At 42.9% G+C, this 24,557-nt stretch overlaps 5 pseudogenes across 5 annotated transcripts; all 5 read left to right on the plus strand.

Annotated features, from left to right (window-relative positions):
• Positions 1 to 1,053: 1,053 nt before the first annotated feature.
• LOC310794514 (P2Y purinoceptor 1 pseudogene) lies at positions 1,054 to 4,044 on the plus strand (annotated as a pseudogene). The gene is made up of 2 exons: positions 1,054 to 1,320; positions 3,304 to 4,044. The product of its transcript is annotated as a P2Y purinoceptor 1 pseudogene (transcript).
• Positions 4,045 to 9,285: 5,241 nt separating this feature from the next.
• LOC310794516 (P2Y purinoceptor 1 pseudogene) lies at positions 9,286 to 10,293 on the plus strand (annotated as a pseudogene). The gene has a single exon. The product of its transcript is annotated as a P2Y purinoceptor 1 pseudogene (transcript).
• Positions 10,294 to 15,425: 5,132 nt separating this feature from the next.
• LOC310794517 (P2Y purinoceptor 1 pseudogene) lies at positions 15,426 to 16,358 on the plus strand (annotated as a pseudogene). Its single transcript has one exon. The product of its transcript is annotated as a P2Y purinoceptor 1 pseudogene (transcript).
• Positions 16,359 to 18,572: 2,214 nt separating this feature from the next.
• Positions 18,573 to 19,927, plus strand: LOC310795192 (P2Y purinoceptor 1 pseudogene; annotated as a pseudogene). Its single transcript has one exon. The product of its transcript is annotated as a P2Y purinoceptor 1 pseudogene (transcript).
• A 3,077-nt stretch (positions 19,928 to 23,004) lies between these two features.
• Positions 23,005 to 24,000, plus strand: LOC310794518 (P2Y purinoceptor 1 pseudogene; annotated as a pseudogene). The gene has a single exon. The product of its transcript is annotated as a P2Y purinoceptor 1 pseudogene (transcript).
• Positions 24,001 to 24,557: the final 557 nt, after the last annotated feature.

Raw genomic sequence — 24,557 nt, forward strand, 5'->3', positions numbered from 1 at the left:
TGGTAATTGGCATAATGAAATGGGTACCAAAACAATGTTATTGTCCTTAACCCATTGATACCTGATGCAGCATTTGCGTGTATATCCCTCATTTGTGTGTGTATGCCTTTAAGACCGCGAACCGCGTCACACAGGGATACACACACAAATGCTGCATCAGGTATCAATGGGTTAAAAAAAGCACAAAACGTGGCAAAAAGCTAAAATATGCATCCAGATGCACATCCTCTTGATCTGATTCTATGGATCAGATGATGCTAATCATGCCTTTCCAAAAAACAACAATAGCGACACTGTTTGTGTGTCATCATTTTCACATGTGAAATGGTTTGACATGTTTAACACATTAATTTCTCTCGTAACGGGACAAGCCCGTCTTTTATTGTCACACGAACACCACAACACACGCATGCGGCCACAACACACTCATGCTGACGGTGGCCGGTGAAAAGTGTCCTCTGCATTTAAGCCATCCAGGCATGTCCTTTCCTCCGGGGGGCAGGCCAGGAGCAGTGGTCGCTTTCTCATACAGCGCCCGGGGACCAACTTTGGATGTTGTGGTCACTGGTCGGATGACGATGACGATCTGATCTTCTGCATGTTTTTAGTGGGGGGGTTATATACGGAGGAACCCCCTGGGGGAGCATGGGGAGAACATGCAAACTCCACACAGATAGAAAGGCCCTTACGACGATATACCCCACCTGGGCAGTAGGCACTGAAGATATGGGGGGAACACAACCACAGCGCCCACAGTGTCCCAGGCGAGAATCGAACTCAGGACCTTCTGACTGTGAGGCGACAGCTCTACCACTGAGCCACCGTGCCCCAATTTCACATCAGTGTTGAATGTGTTAAACGGTCACACTTCCAGACAATTTCCTGCAATGTCTAAAAATGAAGCAGAGAGATCGCAGGGTTTCAAACAGGAAGTCTTCGGTGAAAAAAGTCACCTGTTTTTCTTCCCCCGCTCATAATTCACTTTCCATCTCTAGAAAACACCAGAGCTCCACTGAAAGAGACGGATTAGTACTTTGCTTTTCATAAGACACAATGATGAACATCTCTTGTAAACTAGAAAGCTTTACCTTTCCACATAAATTCCTACCTGCTGTTTACACCTTAGTATTCATCGTCGGCCTGATAGCTAATGGTTTGGGATTGAAGTCGTTGATCCAGAACTGGAAGAAACTGGGGAACATCAACATTTTTGTTCTCAACCTTGGACTCTCAGATTTTTTGGATCTGCTCACGCTGCCGTTTCTGGTCGTGTACCATGTTTTGGGCAATAAATGGATCTTTGGAGATGTTTTCTGCAAGATAACACGATTCTGCTTCAACCTGAATCTATATGGCAGCATTGGGTTCCTCACCTGTATCAGTGTGTACAGGTACCTGGCCATTGTCCACCCAATGAGAGTGATGGGAAGAATAACCATCACCCACTCTGTGGTTATCACGATAATGGTTTGGGTCTTGGTGAGCATTCAAAGTCTTCCAGACATGTTCTTCACCAAGACATATAGAAACAAACGGAAATGTTATGACACCACCTCTAAGTTCTACATTGAGGATTACCTGAACTACAGCCTTGGATGGACCGTCACTGGATTTTGCATCCCTTTCCTCATCACACTGGGCTGCTATGGACACGTGATTGTCATTCTCTGCCGCAGAAACACTGATAAGGTACTGAAACAGAGAAGCTTGAAGTTGTTGTTCATTTCGATCCTACTCTTCTCTGTTTGTTACATTCCGTATCATGTATTGAGGAAGCTCAACCTCAGGGCCAGAGTTTTGATAAAACAGGGGTTGTGCCCTGAATGGAACAACAACAGAGTCTACGTTGCAGATAAGATAAGTTGTGGCCTTGTCTGTCTGAACAGCGCCCTCAACCCCCTGGTTTACCTCCATGTAAATGAAGACCTTCCAGCTCAGCTCAGACAACTGTTCCAGCAAGCTCGTCAGAAGCTCACGCGATCGTCCATCACTCACAGAAAAGTTACAGTGGTGGAAACTCACTCAGACTGCAACTTGTGAATGAATAACATTTTGACAGTCCTTCTCTTAACTCGCTCATGCATCTTTGTAACATATATTTCTAACTGAGAAGCACCTCTTTTTGCAATAATACATTTGCTGTACTGGATTAAATACATTTACTGTACATTTACTAAGTTCCAGTGGTGGAAACTCAGTCAACATTTTGACAGTTCTTCTCTTAACTTGCTCATCTCTGCTTCTTTGTAAACTGTATTTCTAACTGAGAAGCACAACTTTTTGCAACAATAATACATTTGCTGTACTGGATTTAATAGTTGATTTAATTTGGCCAGGTCTTGCTCGTAAAAGAGATCTTTGATCTCAAGTGACTACCTGGTAAAATAAAGGTTAAATACATAAAATACATAACTGTACTTGGATTTTTGCATTTGGCAGATAGTTGTTATGACATATGGAACAAAGTTCAAATTAAAGACATGAAATGCATTTAAGAAACACAAGTCTTGTCACTGTGACCATTGAAGAAGTGTTGTGAGGGGAGTAGTAGGCACGCTTGCATGTGTTGCATCCTTAGATGTCATTCACACTGGGGGTGCTGGGGACATGTCCCCACCACTTTCTGAAATGGCAGATTTGTCCCCATCAATATATATATATATATATATATATATATATATATATATATATATATATATATATATATATATATATATATATATTTTATATTGCCTAAAATGGAAAATTTGGGTGTTATAGACTCCCATCCGAAATAAACGAAGCCTGTTTGTCCGCACGCACACACGCACGCACACACGCACACACACACACGCACACACACACACACACACACACACACACACACACACACACACACACACACACACACACACACACACACACACACACACACACACACTTCCGGCCTTCTATCCGTTGTGTTGCTTAAACAGATAAAGATCTAACCTACTTGAAAGCAGCAGAGCGTCCACTGTGAGACAAACATTTTTTATTCACTGCATTTCAGAAGACACAATGAAGAACATCTCTTGTGAACTAGAAAGCTTTGACTTTCCAAACAAATTCCTGCCTGTTGTTTACATCTTAGTATTCATCGTGGGCCTGATAGCTAATGGTTTGGGATTGAAGTCCTTGATCCAGAACTGGAAGAAACTTAAGATCATCAACATTTTTGTTCTCAATCTTGGACTCACAGATTTTCTGTATCTGCTCACGCTGCCGTTTCTGGTCGTGTACTTTTTTTGTGGACGTGAATGGATCTTTGGAGATGTGTTCTGCAAGATAACAAGATTCTTCTTCAACCTGAATCTATATGGCAGCATTGGGTTCCTCACCTGTATCAGTGTGTACAGGTACCTGGCCATTGTCCACCCAGTGAGAGTGATGGGAAGAATAACTGTCACCCACTCTGTGGTTATCACGATAATGGTTTGGGTCTTGGTGAGCATTCAAAGTCTTCCAGACATGTTCTTCACCAAGACATATGGAAACAAACCGAAATGTTATGACACCACCTCTACGTTCCACGTTGAGGATTACCTGAACTACAGCCTTGGATGGACCGTCACTGGATTTTGCATCCCTTTCCTCATCACACTGGGCTGCTATGGACACGTGGCTGTAGTTCTGTGTACCAGAAAGAGACTTGACCAGGTACAAAAGCAGAGAAGCTTGAAGTTGTTGTTTATTTTGATCATACTCTTCTCTGTTTGTTACATTCCATATCATGTATTGAGGAACCTCAACCTCAGAGCCAGAGTTTTGATAAATCAGGGGTTGTGCCCTGAATGGAATAACAGAGCCTACGTTGCTCATCAAATAAGTCGTGGACTTGTGTGTCTGAACAGCGCCCTCATCCCCCTGGTTTACCTCCACGGAAATGAAGACCTTCCAGCTCAGCTCAGACAACTGTTCCAGCAAGCTCGTCAGAAGCTCACGCGACGGTCCATCATTCAAACTCAAGTTCCCACCAGTGACAATCAACTTCCAATGGTGGAAAGTCATTTTGCAACTTGTGAATGAAATGGAACATTTTGGCATTCATTCTCTTAACTCGCTCTTTTTCTTTCTGCATCTTTGTAATATTAATTTCTAACTGAGAAGCGGGGTCCACCCGCTATGCCGACCACCTGCTATGCCGACCACCCGCAATGCCGACCTTAGGTTTAGGCGTGGGGGTGGGAGAGGTTAGGTTTTGGGTTAGGGTCTGAGGGAGGTTAGGTTTAGGCATGGCATGGGGGGAGGTTAGGTTTGGCGTGGGGGCTGGGAGAGGTTAGGTTTTGGGTTAGGGTCTGGTAGGCATGGGGGGAGGTTAAGTTTGGCGTGGGGGCTGGGAGAGGTATAGCTCCACCGACACGCTGCACGCCGCCTCGCTCAGCTGGTTCTGCTTGTGGGCTATCGGCATTGCGACCTGTCGGCACTGCGGCCTGTCGGCACATAGACGCAGCACCCTGAGAAGCGCCGTTTTTGCAACATTAATACATTTGCTGTACCTGGATTTTTGCATTGGGCAGATTGTTGTTATCACATGTGAGGAAAAAAAAGCTCAAATTAAAGACATGAAGTGTACTCAAACCACGATTCTTGTCACTGTGATGTTTCAGGAAGTGCTGTGGGGAGCGTATAGGCGCAGTCACGGTGCACGTTCAAGATTCAAGTTTCAACATGTTTATTGTCACTCTGGTTGCACAATTACACTTGTGTGAAATTCTTAGGCCGGGAGGCTCCACAGGACATCAAATATGAGCAAAAAGCAATGTGTGATAAAATATGAAACATATCATAAAACAGAAACACACAAGAGCAATAATCTTTTTAGGTTAAATTGGCTAAGTGGTGTCCCGGTGTCCGGGCGGTGTGTCACTCGGGCAGTTTTCTAGAGGCAAACTTGCTGCTGCCTTGCTAGCTAATGGTTTTGTAGCTTAAAAACGCAGGGCACATCATTTCCAGAGTCTAATGCATGACGACTTCATGACATCTAGGAATTTTGCGCGCTTCACGTGCAAAATTTCGTCATGCAATTGCCCCACCAATTTTATCCAGGCCCACCCAATTTTATCCAGGCCCACCCATAATTTAATTTCTGCCTATGCCCCTGGTCTGTGTGTGTTTTGAATTAATTTGCCATTTGCTCAACTGTGATATCTCTTGAGCAACCGTGATCTTATCTTTCATCTTTCTTAGTTAAAAGTGGCTAAGTGGCCGTGGGCGGTGTCTGTCTGTCAGTCACAAAAGTGACGGAGAGACATCATCACTTCCTGGGCAAAAGTTGGCATGGTACACAATTGCTCAACTGTGATGTCACTCAGGCAGTTGTGATGTCATCAGTGATGTCACTTGAATAACTGTGATCTTATTACTAAATTGATTAGCCTATCCTGTATGTTTTTTTTCTTTTCAAATGGTGCAATTCAAATTTCAATCAAATGTGGAATTCTGAAGATTTATGAAGTATTTGAGATTAATTTGCAGATACACTCCATAATGGCAGACAATTAGCAGCTCATAAATTGTTCTATGTTGTTTAGCCAAGATTAATTTCCTCTGTCTTTCTGAAAGAGGAAAAGGGTGATGGTGTGCACTGCTATGATTTCAGTGAATATTGATCTGATCTATGTATTATGCTATGTGTGTTATGTGAACGAGCAACTGTAACTTGTCCCAATTTCCCCCCGGGGATCATTAAAGTCTTTCTGATTCTGATTCTGATTCTGATATCAGATGTTAATCATGCCTTTTCTGCGTGGCACATGAAAAAACAGAGACATGACTTTCACATCAGTGAACAAAGATAAGAGCAGGGTTTCAAACAGGAAGACACATTGTGTTTCTTCCACCGCTCATAATTCAGTTTCCATCTCTATAAACATCATCCACTGAAAGAGACGGATAGCTATAACAATATAATATAAATAGAGCTCCGTGGACTGCCTGCTCGCTAGCTGGCTCACTCCTGCACCGAGGCCCAGAGCAGTCCCCCCCATTGATTTTGGTCAATAATGATGTCACTGACGACATCACTGATGATGTCATAAACATTGTGACATCATCAGTGGGACAAAAATGGAAACAAACAGTGCCACTTGCTCCCAGTAATTCCTAGGCTCGGCTAATTCCTAGATATGGCCGGTGCGCAGCCTCGCCGCCCTGCAGCTCGCCCGCTGTGCGGGCTCCCTCGCTCTTATGACATCACTGATGATGTCACAACTTCGCATCACTGATGACATCACACCTGCTCTTATGACATCACTGTTGATGTCACAATGCCTATGACAGCTGCTCGTCTGATCCCTCGTATTGGAATCTCAGACCATAAATCAGATTTATTCCCCCATCTATTAGTTAACATCTGCCCCCTTTGTGGTGCCTCTTACTTGTGACGTTAGCTTTTTTTTTTTCAAAGTGTTTTTATTACAATGTATCATACAGTATACAGGAATATACTATTATGAAAATAAAAATAAAAAATCACCCATCCCCCCCACCCCCGCCCCATCCCCCCCACCCCCGCCCCATCCCCCCCACCCCCGCCCCATCCCATCCCTACAGGGTATACAATATTTTAAAATGAAGTGACGGAGTAAAAATAATAACAATGATGAAGTGAACAAGAACACAGGCACATCATTTCAAGAGTATTGAATCCAAGTTACATGATCTGTAATATAATTACTTTTTTTTTTTTATATAAGCAACTTCAACCGCCTTAGGTGTTAAAGACATTTGACATGGTGCTGACATGGTGACGTTAGCTTTGACTTTCCACAGAAATTCACAAGCAGAGGACTTGTACATTTCCTGTTCCCTCTCATGTAAAGAAGATTCTACGAATGTGGAAGAGAAAACCTCCTTTATGGGGAAAGACATCACCTTACGCCACTCAAAGTACCAGAGAGTCCACTGTGATTATTCACTGCTTTTCAGAAGACACAATGAAGAAGCAACTCTTTCAACACAATTCCTGCCTGCTGTTTACACCTTAGTATTCATTCATCAAGCATAATGGTTGTGGATTGAAGTTGTTGCTCCAGAACTGGAAGAAACTTAAGATCCACATTTTTGTTCTCAACCTTGGAAGCACAGATTCCACCACTTTTAATACATTCAGCCTATTGTACTGATTCAATACATTTGACTGTACTTAGATTTTTGCATTTGGTTTGATGATGTGGGAGGAAAGCTCAAATTAAAGACATCAAATGCCACACAAGTCTTGTCACTGTGACCTTGTTGTCACTGTGACCTTTCAGGAAGTGTTGTGTGGGGAGAGTAGCCGGGGACACCTCGGCATTCCGAAATGTCGGCACTCCGAAATACCGGCATTCCGACAAAATTCTAACCCTAACCTCGCCATTGCGAAAGAACCCTCCCCCAGACCCTAACCCTAAACCTAACCTCTCCCACCCCCCACGCCTAAGCCTAACCTAACCTCTCGGCGAAACATTTTTTGGAGATAAAAAAGGGCCGCCTCTCCGAAAGCATAGAAGTCAATGATCGGAATGCCGACACTTCGGAATGGCGAGGTGTCCCCAGAGTAGCCTATCATATGGTGCGGTGGGCAGGCTGCATGTGTTGCATCAGTTCAACAGAAAGTGGATGCCTGCAGTAAGGTTGTGTTCATAAATCCAATCTGACGATCTACACTGAAATGAGAGCGTGCTCTTTCTGTACGAATGAAGGAACGGGTCATTAGTTTTACAAACACACTACTGGCTAGCAGTTAGCTAACTGCTACTGTACACATACAACAACTCACTCCTATCTGCTCTCAGCTCCTCTCCTCCCTTCTATTCTCTTCCTCTGTTTTTTTTAACCATTTTAGCAGTTCATCTGCTCTTGTTGCTCTGCTGCTCCGTCTCCTCAGATGGAGTGCCGAGAGTGTAGCGCGAAGTCTGAATAACCAAACGCTGTATTCCAACAGCGTTCCCAATTTCCGAACGGTCCAGTTTGTGCCAGGGTGGGCTCTGGGTGCTGGGAGTGACATTTAAGAACGCGCCCTAAGTGTAAATAAACAAGATGTAAAAGTTATGAGCTTCACAAGCTGACAATTACAATTAAAAAATTTTTTTTTTTTTTAACTAAATATTCTGCAAAGATTCTAGAAAATCACAAGATTTAAATCTTCCACAAAAATAGCAAAGACTTCTAATTATTTTACACTTTTTGCATTTTCATCTATAGTTACTTAACCCATGCATACATAGTCTATATCACTGGCAGTTTCAAGGTTAATCAAATATGTTCCCTTGTGCCTCATGACATACTCCACCCACAGGGTGGTGCAAGCGGTCTGCGACCGGAAGTTGTGGCAGCCCCCCTCCCTCTGCCGAGTGCATCTCTCTCTCTCTCTCTGTCTGTCTCTCTCTCTCTCTCTCTCTCTCTCTCTCTCTCTCTCTCTCTCTCTCTCTCTCTCTATCCCTCTCCCTCCCTCCCTCTCTCTATCTCTCTCCCTCTCCCTCTCTCTCTCTCTCTCTCTCTCTCTCTCTCTCTCTCTCTCTATCTCTGGTGCTGGAAAAAACCACACACACCCCTACTTCTATCTGTTTTCTTGGTTAAACCTATTTATACAGTCTATGGGTTAAAGCAGCTACGAGCAACTTTTTCGATTGTTATTAAACAGTATAAATTTAATATCAATGCATCACATCTTACCTCTAATAGTCGACGAGACCAAAGCCGTGTGTATCTGAGATTGCTCCCTTAGGTGATTAATAACTCTGTGTCTGTCTAAACTCGCGTCAACAGGGGGCTCTCTCTCTCTCTCTCCTTACAGCCGGCCCGGCTACCCGGAAGTGAAACGCGGAAGTGAAACCCAGAAGTGAAACGCAGATGCCTGCCTACGCCGTTTGCGCTGCCTAGCAACATAACATAAACAATGTGAACGCCACGGACACTCTCGGGAACATCTCTCGTTATATTCTAACAGGTTTTTTGGAAGTTATTTTGTGGTTATGGCCGAAGTGGCTGCTGCAAACCGTTTCATTTCACTTCCTGATCTGCCCTGGCTACAGACAGACTACACTGGCCGATTCACTCGGGGTTCAAGCAAGACTACTCTGCGTTGGTCTCGTCGACTATTAGAGGTAAGATGTGATGCATTGATATTAAATTTATACTGTTTAATAACAATCGAAAAAGTTGCTCGTAGCTGCTTTAAACAGATACAGATCAAATACACAAATACACTGACGTCTCACACCTTCAAAGCACCAGAGCATCCACTGTGAGAGCAACATTTTTATTCTGTGCTTTTCAGAAGACACAATGAAGAACATCTCTTGTAAACTACAAAGCTTTGACTTTCCACATAACTTCCTGCCTGTTGTTTACATCTTAGTATTCATCGTCGGCCTGATAGCTAATGGTTTGGGATTGAAGTCCTTGATCCAGAACTGGAACAAACTTAAGATCATCAACATTTTTGTTCTCAATCTTGGACTCACAGATTTTCTGTATCTGCTCACGCTGCCGTTTCTGGTCGTGTACTTTTTATTGGGAAGTAAATGGATCTTTGGAGATGTGTTCTGCAAGATAACAAGATTCTTCTTCAACCTGAATCTATATGGCAGCATTGGGTTCCTCACCTGTATCAGTGTGTACAGGTACCTGGCCATTGTCCACCCAGTGAGAGTGATGGGAAGAATAACTGTCACCCACTCTGTGGTTATCACGATAATGGTTTGGGTCTTGGTGAGCATTCAAATCCTCCCAGACATGTTCTTCATCAAGACAGATGGAAATGAACAGAAATGTTATGACACCACCTCTACGTTCTACGTTGAGGATTACCTGAACTACAGCCTTGGATGGACCGTCACTGGATTTTGCATCCCTTTCCTCATCACACTGGGCTGCTATGGACACGTGGCTGTAGTTCTGTGTACCAGAAAGAGACTTGACCAGGTACAAAAGCAGAGAAGCTTGAAGTTGTTGTTAATTTTGATCCTACTCTTCTCTGTTTGTTACATTCCATATCATGTATTGAGGAACCTCAACCTCAGAGCCAGAATTTTGATAAATCAGGGGTTGTGCCCTGAATGGAATAACAGAGCCTACGTTGCTCATCAAATAAGTCGTGGACTTGTGTGTCTGAACAGCGCCCTCATCCCCCTGGTTTACCTCCACGGAAATGAAGACCTTCCAGCTCAGCTCAGACAACTGTTCCAGCAAGCTCGTCAGAAGGTCACGCGACGGTCCATCATTCAAACTCAAGTTCCCACCAGTCACAATCAAGTTCCAATGGTGGAAAGTCATTTTGCAATTTGTGAATGAAATGGAACATTTTGCCATTCATTCTCTTAACTGGCTCTTTTTCTTTCTGCATCTTTGTAATATTCATTTCTAACTGAGAAGCGCCATTTTTGCAACATTAATACATTTGCTGTACCTGGATTTTTGCATTGGGCAGATTGTTGTTATCACATGTGAGGGGGAAAAAAGCTCAAATTAAAGACATGAAGTGTACTCAAACCACGATTCTTGTCACTGTGATGTTTCAGGAAGTGTTGTGGGGAGGGTATAGGCGCAGTCACGGTGCACGTTCAAGATTCAACTTTCAACATGTTTATTGTCACTCTGGTTGCACAAGTACACTTGTGTGAAATTCTTAGGCCGGGAGGCTCCACAGGACATCAAATATGAGCAAAAAGCAATGTGTGATAAAATATGAAACATATCATAAAACAGAAACACACAAGAGCAATAATCTTTTTAGGTTAAATTGGCTAAGTGGTGTCCCGGTGTCCGGGCGGTGTGTCACTCGGGCAGTTTTCTAGAGTCAAACTTGCTGCTGCCTTGCTAGCTAATGGTTTTGTAGCTTAAAAACGCAGGGCACATCATTTCCAGAGTCTAATGCATGACGACTTCGTGACATCTAGGAATTTTGCGCGCTTCACGTGCAAAATTTCGTCATGCAATTGCCCCACCAATTTTATCCAGGCCCACCCAATTTTATCCAGGCCCACCCATAATTTAATTTCTGCCTATGCCCCTGGTGTGTGTGTGTTTTGAATTAATTTGCCATTTGCTCAACTGTGATATCTCTTGAGCAACCGTGATCTTATCTTTCATCTTTCTTAGTTAAAATTGGCTAAGTGCCCGTGGGCGGTGTCTGTCTGTCAGTCACAAAAGTGACGGGGAGACATCATCACGATGTCACTTGAGTAACTGTGATCTTATTACTAAATTGATTAGCCTATACTGTATGTTTTTTTTTCTTTTCAAATGGTGCAATTCAAATTTCAATCAAATGTGGAATTCTGAAGATTTATGAAGTATTTGAGATTAATTTGCAGATACACTCCATAATGGCAGACAATTAGCAGCTCATAAATTGTTCTATGTTGTTTAGCCAAGATTAATTTCCTCTGTCTTTCTGAAAGAGGAAAAGGGTGATGGTGTGCACTGCTCTGATTTCAGTGAATATTGATCTGATCTATGTATTATGCTATGTGTGTTATGTGAACGAGCAACTGTAACTTGTCCCAATTTCCCCCCGGGGATCATTAAAGTCTTTCTGATTCTGATTCTGATTCTGATATCAGATGTTAATCATGCCTTTTCTGCGTGGCACATGAAAAAACAGAGACATGACTTTCACATCAGTGAACAAAGATAAGAGCAGGGTTTCAAACAGGAAGACACATTGTGTTTCTTCCACCGCTCATAATTCAGTTTCCATCTCTATAAACAGAGCATCCACTGAAAGGGACGGATAGCTATAACAATATAATGTAAATAGAGCGCCGTGGACTGCCTGCTCGCTAGCTGGCTCACTCCTGCACCGAGGCCCAGAGCAGTCCCCCCCATTGATTTTGGTCAATAATGATGTCACTGACGACATCACTGATGATGTCATAAACATTGTGACATCATCAGTGGGACAAAAATGGAAACAAACAGTGCCACTTGCTCCCAGTAATTCCTAGGCTCGGCTAATTCCTAGATATGGCCGGTGCGCAGCCTCGCCGCCGTGCAGCTCGCCCACTGTGCGGGCTCCCTCCCTCTTATGACATCACTGATGATGTCACAACTTCGCATCACTGATGACATCACACCTGCTCTTATGACATCACTGTTGATGTCACAATGCCTATGACAGCTGCTCGGCTGATCCCTCGTATTGGAATCTCAGACCATAAATCAGATGTATTCCCCCATCTATTAGTTAACATCTGCCCCCTTTGTGGTGCCTCTTACTTGTGACGTTAGCTTTTTTTTTTAAGTGTTTTTATTACAATGTATCATACAGTATACAGGAATATACTATTATGAAAAAAAAAAAAAAAATCACCCATCCCCCCCACCCCCGCCCCATCCCCCCCACCCCCGCCCCATCCCATCCCTACAGGGTATACAATATTTTAAAATGAAGTGACGGAGTAAAAATAATAACAATGATGAAGTGAACAAGAACACAGGCACATAATTTCAAGAGTATTGAATCCAAGTTACATGATCTGTAATATAATTACTTTTTTTTTTAATATAAGCAACTTCAACCGCCTTAGGTGTTAAAGACATTTGACATGGTGCCGACATGGTGACGTTAGCTTTGACTTTCCACAGAAATTCACAAGCAGAGGACTTGTACATTTCCTGTTCCCTCTCATGTAAAGAAGATTCTACGAATGTGGAAGAGAACACCTTCCTTAAGGGGAAAGGCATCACCTTCAGGGGCGTTTCTAGGTCCTGAAGACATTGGGGGCTTTAGCCAGGTACCCCGACGGGGAGGGGGGGTAAGGAGCCCCCTCCCCCCCACTCAAAAAATTTTGGTTTTTCCAATCCGTAAATACCCATGTTGTGAGTCATTTGAGATGGATACAGAAGAACAAGACTAGTGGGTCTCGAGGTCCAGGGACCACCAGAGGTCCTTGATAGGGTTCTGGCGGGAGTCCACTTAGCAAATTTACATATTTTATTTTATTAAATATTATATCTCAATGGTACGAACCCCCCCAGTAACTCCTGTGAAGGTATTTTATTAAGGTACACGCTTCCTGTAAACCTAAATTCTGATGGTGCCGTTTTTGTATCATATGGTACTTTTATTTTGAAACTTAGAGCGGACGTAGTGATGTTATATCTACGCTACTTGACGTAAGGTGTGCTCACCGGCCGGTCGCAAAACACATGTCGCTCTTCAACCTACGGTTCTATCTAATCAAAAGCGCCTAGCTGGAATTGGGAACAACGTATTGTTTGTTGTAATGGTTTAATGAAGCAGTGATGTGTGGTTTTGTTTAATGTAACTGTGAAGTGAAGGCATTGTTATTGTGACAGTCATGCTAACGTTAGCTTCTATAGACATTGGAGTGGATGGCTGTGGCTTCATGCTGATGCTAGCGTTGTAGGTTGTATGGTTAATAATATTCTGTGTGAAGATATTTTCTGAGATAAATGGGCCTTGAGCATCAAGGCCCATTTATCTCAGAAAATATCTTCACAACTAAACAACTAAATAACATAAGATAATTTCATAGTTGTAGCTACTGTGATGCTGTGCATGTTGGCGCATGTCATTTGTTTGAATAATTTCATAGTGAGATGATGAGCTTGTGTGGAGAGGAGGTGGTGAGGGGTGAAGCAGAAACATTATGTAATGACACACTATGACAATAGTAACTGATAATTTGGTCCTGCATAGCCTACTGATATTTTCTGTTTTTTTTTTTTAGAAAACTGTTTAGAACTCTGACTTAATGATTTTGCTTTATTTATTTTATTTTGTTGTTTATTTGATTGTCTGTTCCAATTTTGTAAATGTTTAGTCTGATTTTTTTGTATAATGTACTGATTATTAATGCCAGACTTTGTTTATTGGAAGAAAAAAAAAAAAACTAGGAAAAAAACATCCGGGGCTAGGAAAAAAACATCCGGGGCTCTAGCCCCGGAAGCCAGGGTCTAGCGACGCCCCTGATCACCTTACGCCACTCAAAGTACCAGAGAGTCGTGATTATTCACTGCTTTTCAGAAGACAGAATGAAGAAGCAACTCTCGTCAAACAGTTTGCTTTGAATTTAAACACAATTCCTGCCTGCTGTTTACACCTTAGTATTCATTCATCAAGCATAATGGTTGTGGATTGAAGTTGTTGCTCCAGAACTGGAAGAAACTTAAGATCCACATTTTTGTTCTCAACCTTGGAAGCACAGATTCCACCACTTTTAATACATTCAGCCTATTGTACTGATTCAATACATTTGACTGTACTTAGATTTTTGCATTTGGTTTGATGATGTGGGAGGAAAGCTCAAATTAAAGACTTCAAATGCCACACAAGTCTTGTCACTGTGACCTTGTTGTCACTGTGACCTTTCAGGAAGTGTTGTCTGGGGAGAGTAGCCTATCATATGGTGCGGTGGGCAGGCTGCATGTGTTGCATCAGTTCAACAGGAAGTGGATGCCTGCAGTAAGGTTGTGTTCATAAATCCAATCTGACGATCTACACTGAAATGAGAGCGTGCTCTTTCTGTACGAATGAAGGAACGGCTCAAGTTTTTCCTTGAGTCTAAGTGGAAGTTTGTTCCAGATGTAATGAAATTCCGTCCAGGCATTTGTGATACAGTATATCCCGTTCATGAGAATGGGGGCGGACGTGAGGTTCAGTGACCTTGGCTGCTGACCACCAAAATCGAATCAATTCATCTTTGACTCCAAGTGGACGTTTGTGCCAAGTTTGAGGACATTTCTTCAAGGCATTCCTGAGATATCACATTAACGAGCATGCAACTGACGGATGTGAGGTCACAGTGACCTTGACCTTTGACCTTCGACCACGAAAATCTAATCAGTTCATCCCTGAGTCCAAGTGGACATTTGTGCTAAATTTGAAGAAATTCCCTCAAGGCGTTCCTGAGATATGGCGTTAACGAGCATGAGATGGACGACGGACAACACGAAAACATAATTGCCACGGCTATCGCTGGCGGCGGCATAAAAAAGATGCCATGATTGACATGTCTGTGTGTCGTCCATTTTGTTTCTTCAAATCGATTCATATCATCTTGGATGGCCAATAGATAAAAAAACACACATTCTGTTTGCAACATAGGTCTTTGATTCCACAACTAGTTGTTTCATTAACTACGTATTAGTCTGCAACGTGACTTGAACCCGATGGTACCTGTAGGCCTATCAGGCATGGTTTTTAAATCAATGATTCGGTCTCTGCCGAGCGCATCTCTCTCTCTCTCTCTCTCTCTCTCTCTCTCTCTCTCTCTGGTGCTGGAAAAAAACACACATCTGTTTTCTTGGTTAAACAGATACAGATCAAATACACAGACAATGACATCTCTGCACACCTTCAAAGCACCAGAGCATCCACGGTGAGAGGTGAGACCAACATTTCTATTCCGTGCTTTTCAGAAGACACAATGATGAACACCTCTTGTAAACTAAATAGGATGGACTTTCCACAGAAGTTCCTGCCTGTTGTTTACATCTTAGTATTCATCGTGGGCCTGATAGCTAATGGTTTGGGATTGAAGTCGTTGATCCAGAACTGGAAGAAACTTAAGATCATCAACATTTTTGTTCTCAACCTTGGACTCACAGATTTTCTGTATCTGCTCACGCTGCCGTTTCTGGTCGTGTACCATGTTTTGGGCAATAAATGGATCTTTGGAGATGTTTTCTGCAAGATAACAAGATTCTTCTTCAACCTGAATCTATATGGCAGCATTGGGTTCCTCACCTGTATCAGTGTGTACAGGTACCTGGCCATTGTCCACCCAGTGAGAGTGATGGGAAGAATAACCGTCACCCACTCTGTGGTTATCACGATAATGGTTTGGGTCTTGGTGAGCATTCAAAGTCTTCCAGACATGTTCTTCATCAAGACAGATGGAAACAAACAGAAATGTTATGACACCACCTTTAAGTTCTACGTTGAGGATTACCTGAACTACAGCCGTGGATGGACCGTCACTGGATTTTGCATCCCTTTCCTCATCACACTGTGCTGCTATGGACACGTGGCTGTAGTTCTGTGTACCAGAAAGAGACTTGATCAGGTACAAAAGCAGAGAAGCTTGAAGTTGTTGTTAATTTTGATCCTACTCTTCTCTGTTTGTTACATGCCATATTATGTATTGAGGAACCTCAACCTCAGGGCAAGAGTTTTGATAAATCAGGGGTTGTGCCCTGAATGGAATAATAGAGCCTACATTGCTAAACAGATAAGTCGTGGACTTGTGTGTCTGAACAGCGCCCTCAACCCCCTGGTTTACCTCCACGGAAATGAAGACCTTCCAGCTCAGCTCAGACAACTGTTCCAGCAAGCTCGTCAGAAGGTCACGCGATCGTCCATCACTCACAGACAAGTTCCAGTGGTGTAAAGTCACTGAAACTTCTGAATGAAATGGAATATTTTGTCATTCTCTTAACTCGCTCAACTTTCTCTCTCTGCATCTTTGTAATATATATTGCTAACTGAGAGGCACTTTTTGCAACAATAATATATTTACTGTCGTGCATTTAATACATTTACTGCACTTGTATTTTTGAATTTGGCAAATTGTTGTAAAAATATGGAAAAAGCTCAAATTAAAGACATGAAATGCATTTAAGCCACAATTCTTGTCACTGTGACCGTTTAGGAAGTGTTGTGGGGAGCATGTGCTGCATCGGTTCAACAGGAAGTGTATGCCTGGTTCAACAGAAGTGTATGCCTGGTTCAACAGAAGTGTATGCCTGGTTCAACAGAAGTGTATGCCTGGTTCAACAGAAGTGTATGCCTGGTTCAACAGAAGTGTATGCCTGATCGTAAGTGTAGGACAGTTTAGTCAATGTTTGTGAATGTGCACCACTCTCTCCTAAAACTAGAAGGGAGAGAACCCTTGACCTTGTGATGACTGCTCCCTCGTTGAATGTGGCTCAGACTGTGTGGCAAATGCGATATGTGTGTAATTATGCTAAATTGAGTTGTCACAGGAAATTGTTATTTATTCTATTCTAGGTTTGCTAACAGATATGAACCTGAACTTAAAATCTCAATTTGGTGCAAGAACTCACACAAAGTGATGTTACAAATTCAAGAGTGAGTTCTCCAGTTTCTAGCTTTAGGGGGTGCATGGTCACTAAAACTATTGACTCAACTGTCCTGGGGCACAGGAATAAGACTGAACTGTCCTGGGGCACAGGTCAGGAATAAGACTGAACTGTCCTGGGACACAGGAATAAGACGGAACTGTCCTGGGGCACAGGTCAGGAATAAGACTGAACTGTCCTGAGGCACAGGTCAGGAATAAGACTGAACTGTCCTGGGACACAGGTCAGGAATAAGACTGAACTGTCCTGAGGCACAGGTCAGGAATAAGACTGAACTGTCCTGAGGCACAGGTCAGGAATAAGACTGAACTGTCCTGGGGCACAGGTCAGGAATAAGACTGAACTGTCCTGAGGCACAGGTCAGGAATAAGACTAAACTGTCCTGAGGCACAGGTCAGGAATAAGACTGAACTGTCCTGAGGCACAGGTCAGGAATAAGACTAAACTGTCCTGGGACACAGGTCAGGAATAAGACTGAACTGTCCTGGGACACAGGTCAGGAATAAGACTGAACTGTCCTGGGGCACAGGTCAGGAATAAGACTGAACTGTCCTGAGGCACAGGTCAGGAATAAGACTAAACTGTCCTGAGGCACAGGTCAGGAATAAGACTGAACTGTCCTGAGGCACAGGTCAGGAATAAGACTGAACTGTCCTGAGGCACAGGTCAGGAATAAGACTGAACTGTCCTGGGGCACAGGTCAGGAATAAGACTAAACTGTCCTGAGGCACAGGTCAGGAATAAGACTGAACTGTCCTGAGGCACAGGTCAGGAATAAGACTAAACTGTCCTGGGGCACAGGTCAGGAATAAGACTAAACTGTCCGGGGACACAGGTCAGGAATAAGACTGAACTATCCTGGGGCACAGGTCAGGAATAAGACTGAACTGTCCTGGGGCACAGGTCAGGAATAAGACTGAACTGTCCTGGGACACAGGTCAGGAATAAGACTGAACTGTCCTGAGGCACAGGTCAGGAATAAGACTAAACTGTCCTGAGGCACAGGTCAGGAATAAGACTGAACTGTCCTGAGGCACAGGTCAGGAATAAGACTAAACTGTCCGGGGACACAGGTCAGGAATAAGACTAAACTGTCCGGGGACACAGGTCAGGAATAAGACTAAACTGTCCTGAGGCACAGGTCAGGAATAAGACTGAACTGTCCTGGGGCACAGGTCAGGAATATGACTGAACTGTCCTGAGGCACAGGTCAGGAATAAGACTGAACTGTCCTGAGGCACAGGTCAGGAATAAGACTAAACTATCCTGAGGCACAGGTCAGGAATAAGATGTGTGATTTTCTTTTAATTGGTGGCATTCCCCTTTAACCAGTTCAAAAGAAATGATCACACCATGGCACACTAGTCACATGTACATCCTCTGTCCACTCCCACATGAACAGGGTTCTAAGAAATGTGGAAGAGAAAGCTTTCTTTAAGGGAACAAAAGTTTCCTTACGCCACTCAAAGCACCAGTGTCCACTGTGATTATTCACTGCTTTTCAGAAGACATGATGAACACCTCTTGTGAACAAGTTAACTTTGACTTTCCAAAGAAGTTCCTGCCTGCCGTTTACATCTTCGTATTCATCGTCGGCCTGATAGCTAATGGTTTGGGATTGAAGTCGTTGCTCCAGAACTGGAATAAACTCAACATCATCAACATTTTTGTTCTCAATCTTGGATTGACAGATTTTCTGTACCTGCTCACGCTGCCATTTCTGGTTGTGTACCATGTTTTGGGCAATAAATGGATCTTTGGAGATGTGTTCTGCAAGATAACAAGATTCTTCTTCAACCTGAATCTATATGGCAGCATTGGGTTCCTCACCTGTATCAGTGTGTACAGGTACCTGGCCATTGTCCACCCAGTGAGAGTGATGGGAAGAATAACCGTCACCCACTCTGTGGTTATCACGATAATGGTTTGGGTCTTGGTGAGCATTCAAAGTCTCCCAGACATGTTCTTCACCAAGACACATGGAAACAAACAGAAATGTTATGACACCACCTCTAAGTTCCACGTTGAGGATTACCTGAACTACAGCCTTGGATGGACCGTCACTGGATTTTGCATCCCTTTCCTCATCACACTGTGCTGCTATGGACACGTGGCTGTAGTTCTGTGTACCAGAAAGAGACTTGACCAGGTACAAAAGCAGAGAAGCTTGAAGTTGTTGTTAATTTTGATCCTACTCTTCTCTGTTTGTTACATTCCATATTATGTATCGAGGAACCTCAGCCTCAGGGCCAGAGTTTTGATAAAACAGGGGTTGTGCCCTGAATGGAATAACATAGCCTACGTTGCTAAACAGATAAGTCGTGGACTTGTGTGTTTGAACAGCGCCCTCAACCCCCTGGTTTACCTGCATGGAATTGAAGACCTTCGCACTCAGTTCAGACAACTGTTCCTTCAAGCTCGTCAGAGCATCACGCGATCCTCCCTCACTCAAAGTCAACTTTCCTCCAGTCAACTTCCAATGCAGGAAAGTCACTGCAAATCGTGATGAAATGAAAGACTTTGGCAGTGATTTTCTTACATTGCTCATCTTTTTCTCACTGCCTTTTTCTAATATACTGAATATTTCTAACTGAGACTGGACTGGACTGGACTGGACTGGACTGGACTGGACTGGACTGGACTGGACTGGACTAGACTGGACTGGATTTTTGCATTTGGCAGATTGCTGTTATCAAAGCATGTGGATACAAGCTCAATTAAAGACATGGAATTCAAGGAAGTTACAATTCTTGTCAATGTCAGCTTTCAGGAGGAAGTGTTGTGGCGAGAGTTGGGTGTGGTGGGCACAGTTCAACAGGAAGTGAGAAATGCATGCCTGATTGTAGTGTTGATTATTATGGTGGAAAAAGAAAAAAAAAAGCATATAAATATTCTTATAAATTATTTTTGAGTTCTGAAATTATTCTCTAAATTCTGATTTTAAACTCCAAATTCTGACATTCAGATTTTATTCTCAGAATCCTGAGATTAATCTCAGAACTTTTTTTTTTTTTAAGTGGCCCTAATTCTCTTCCATACCCCTGGCTCAGATAAGAATATAATGCAAAGATTCTAGAAAAACATGAAAGGATAAAAATGCAGCTCTCAGCTCCAAATAAAACTTTTCAATCAACCTTATATTTATCCATAATCTGCTATTTGCTTTGCCTCTAATTATGTGAAGAGTCTTAGTTTTGGATTAAGGAAAAAAGCTCAAATGATAGTTACATAATAATTTGTTTATTTGATTATTTAAAAGGATACCAAATAGCTGCCGCCTAGATGACAGTCTTCCTGGGGTCCAAGACAAAATATACATGACATGACATAACATAACATGCAATAGTTAAAATCCAAAAACACAAAGTAAAAGAAACGAAGACAGAAAACAAAAAAAAACAAAAAAATCTAAACTATCTAGCTTGCTAGTAAGACAGAAAATAACACTTGGTTATACGACAATCAGTACTTGTAAAAAACAAATCATGAATCTAAAAATGATGTGATACCGTAGTTATTAGTGTGAGTGTAAATGAGTTCTCAGTATCCTTTTAAAACAAGCTCTCCCTTTAATGGAGCAGATGTTGTTATGATGTTTTCTTCATGTAGTTGGTTTTTGGTCGAGGTAAAGTCATCTGACCACCACTCGCCCCTCCGGTAGAGTGTTGGTGAACCTCTGAACTATACATTATGTTATTGACAAGAAATCTGGGAGTTTGATTTTGAACAACTCAAAACAACAAAAATATGAGGAGGTTGGCCTTTAGCCTTTTCTCAACACTAAGCCATGAAAGACTAATATGCATGCCAGCACTGCTAGACCTGGGGGAGCACCCCAGGAGCAGCCTAGCTGCCTTGTTTTGTGCTACTTGTAACTTCTCAAGTAGACAGTTAGATGCAGATGCATCCAAAGACTTTATTCACAAAAACAAAAACATGACTTGCAAAAACATGCAAGTCAGAGCACATCACCCCGGTTCTGCACTCCCTTCACTGGCTCCCAGTTAACCACCGCATCACCTACAAACTTCTCCTGTTAACATACAAGGCCATTCATCACACTGCTCCAACCTACCTCCAAGATCTAGTTACCCCTCAATCCTCACTCCGGACACTCCGATCATGCAGCTCCAACCTCCTTTCTGTCCCTAGGACCAAACTCACAAGCATGGGTGACCGTGCCTTCTCCTCACTGGGCCCCCGGCTGTGGAATCAGCTCCCAGGACCACTCAGGGCTACAGACTCGTTTGATGTTTTTAAATCAAAACTCAAAACCCACTTATTTATTTTAGCTTTCCCCTAGGGTCCTCCCTCTCCATTTACACGTGTTATGTTTTTATGTTTTTATCCTTTGATCTTTTTATTCTTTTAGTAGCTGTTCCTTTATATTTATTTTTTATATATTTTTATTTTTATTTTTCCCTGTTTGATTGTTTGATTGCTTGATTGTTTTTATCATGCATCTGTAAAGCACCTTGTGAAGTCCTTGGATTTTAAAGCGTGCTATATAAATTGAATTTATTATTATTATTATTATTATTAGATGACCATACCACAGAGCAATGTGGCAGTGGTGGCCCAATGGTTAGAGAAGCGAGCTTGAGACCGGAAGGTCGTCGGTTCAATCCCCGGGACCGGCAGGATAAATCTGGGTGGGGAAAGTGAAAAGGCAGCGCTTGCCCCTCCCTCATTACCACCACTGAGGTGCTCTTGAGCAAGGCCCTTAACCCCAACTGCTCCAGTGGAGCTGCTCAGTGGCCAACAGATCAGACTGTGGTTGTACTGGTCAGCTTCCAGGTATGAATGTGTGTGTGAATGTGAATAGGGCACTCCTGAAAAAGAGAGCATTGCTCTCAGTGAGACTCCCCCTGTATAAATAAAGGTAAAAAAAAAAAAACATCCAAATGACAGAACTAATGTAGAAACAACTTGGCGAAGTAATAATGGTGTAACAAATGATGCACACTTTCTAGGAATGGCAACATGTAAGACAATATTCTATCACAGCAGAGAGTTTTGACACTGTCTTAATTTGAATAAAACTATAAAAACAATTTCTTCCTGTCTTCCTAATGGGTGTATATAGCTGATTTTCTGCTGAGTCACCCCTCGTCAACAGTCTCAAGTTTAATTTGACGTCAGGTTATCTATTCACTCATACTTGGACTTTCTCCTCCTCGTTAAGCCTCTAATCATGCATCTACAGGAGACCCAAACTAACGTCACCACCAGCAGAACACATGCTACAAGGACCACCATCACATCCAGACAGTGATAGGCATACCAGGGCAACTTATATGACTCAGTGCGCAGATGTGCTGCACCCTTGTGCCTCATAACATACTCCAACCAGAAGATGGCAGTGTCCATGGGCTTTAGTGGTGTGTCATGATGATGGAGCCGGGACAGTCTGTGCATATTCTCTCTGTGGTGATTCTGTGGGTCCAGAATGTTCCTCAGCATACGGGTCAGCGACTCCACCTCCAAGGTGGTCACTTCAGCGATTTCTCCCACTCCCCGGGCCTTCAGGCGCACCATGTTGTCAGACTGGTCAAAGAGGAGAGGGATGCCCAGAACCGGCACGCCGTGGTAGATGGCCTCGTAGATGCCTCGGGGTCGTAATCGGCCTCGGCTGGGTCTACTGGGCGAGGGTGTATGACCCCACGACCCCAGTTAACATCACTGATGACGCGTCCCAGCGCATGCTGTAGTATGTATACTTGAACCTTGAATGTGTTAAACGGTCACACATTCAGTCAATTTCCTGCAACGTGCAAAAACTGAAGCAGAGAGAGCAGGGTTTCAAAAAGGGAAGTCTTCGGTGAAAAAAGTAATTTGTTTTTTTCCAGCGCTCATAATTCACTTTCCATCTCTAGAAAACACCAGAGCTCCACTGAAAGGGACGGATTTGCACTTTTCTTTTCAGAAGACACAATGATGAACATCTCTTGTAAACTAGAAACCTTTGACTTTCCACAGAAGTTCCTACCTGCTGTTTACATCTTAGTATTCATCGTCGGCCTGATAGCTAATGGTTTGGGATTGAAGACGTTGCTCCAGAACTGGAAGAAACTTAAGATCATCAACATTTTTGTTCTCAATCTTGGATTGACAGATTTTCTGTATCTGCTCACGCTGCCGTTTCTGGTTGTGTACCATGTTTTGGGTAATAAATGGATCTTTGGAGATGTGTTCTGCAAGATAACAAGATTCTTCTTCAACCTGAATCTATATGGCAGCATTGGGTTCCTCACCTGTATCAGTGTGTACAGGTACCTGGCCATTGTCCACCCAGTGAGAGTGATGGGAAGAATAACTGTCACCCACTCTGTGGTTATCACGATAATGGTTTGGGTCTTGGTGAGCATTCAAAGTCTCCCAGACATGTTCTTCATCAAGACAGATGGAAACAAACAGAAATGTTATGACACCACCTCTAAGTTCCACGTTGAGGATTACCTGAACTACAGCCTTGGATGGACCGTCACTGGATTTTGCATCCCTTTCCTCATCACACTGTGCTGCTATGGACACGTGGCTGTAGTTCTGTGTACCAGAAAGAGACTTGACCAGGTACAAAAGCAGAGAAGCTTGAAATTGTTGTTAATTTTGATCCTACTCTTCTCTGTTTGTTACATTCCATATTATGTATCGAGGAACCTCAGCCTCAGGGCCAGAGTTTTGATAAAACAGGGGTTGTGCCCTGAATGGAATAACATAGCCTACGTTGCTAAACAGATAAGTCGTGGACTTGTGTGTTTGAACAGCGCCCTCAACCCCCTGGTTTACCTGCATGGAATTGAAGACCTTCGCACTCAGTTCAGACAACTGTTCCTTCAAGCTCGTCAGAGCATCACGCGATCCTCCCTCACTCAAAGTCAACTTTCCTCCAGTCAACTTCCAATGCAGGAAAGTCACTGCAAATCGTGATGAAATGAAAGACATTGGCAGTGATTTTCTTACATTGCTCATCTTTTTCTCACTGCCTTTTTCTAATATACTGAATATTTCTAACTGAGACTGGACTGGACTCGACTGGACTGGACTGGACTGGACTGGACTGGACTGGCCTGGCCTGGAATGGACTGGACTGGACTAGACTGGACTGGATTTTTGCATTTGGCAGATTGCTGTTATCAAAGCATGTGGATACAAGCTCAATTAAAGACATGGAATTAAAGGAAGTCACAATTCTTGTCAATGTCAGCTTTCAGGAGGAAGTGTTGTGGCGAGAGTTGGGTGTGGTGGGCACAGTTCAACAGGAAGTGAGAAATGCATGCCTGATTGTAGTGTTGATTATTATGGTGGAAAAAGAAAAAAAAGCATATAAATATTCTTATAAATTATTTTTGAGTTCTTCTGAAATTATTCTCTAAATTCGGATTTTAAACTCCAAATTCTGACATTCAGATTTTATTCTCAGAATCCTGAGATTAATCTCAGAACTTTTTTTTTTTTAAGTGGCACTAATTCTCTTCCATACCCCT

Source organism: Poromitra crassiceps (genome assembly GCF_964638095.1).
Source record: "Poromitra crassiceps genome assembly, chromosome: 20".
In the NCBI taxonomy this organism is placed as follows: Eukaryota; Metazoa; Chordata; class Actinopteri; order Beryciformes; family Melamphaidae; genus Poromitra; species Poromitra crassiceps.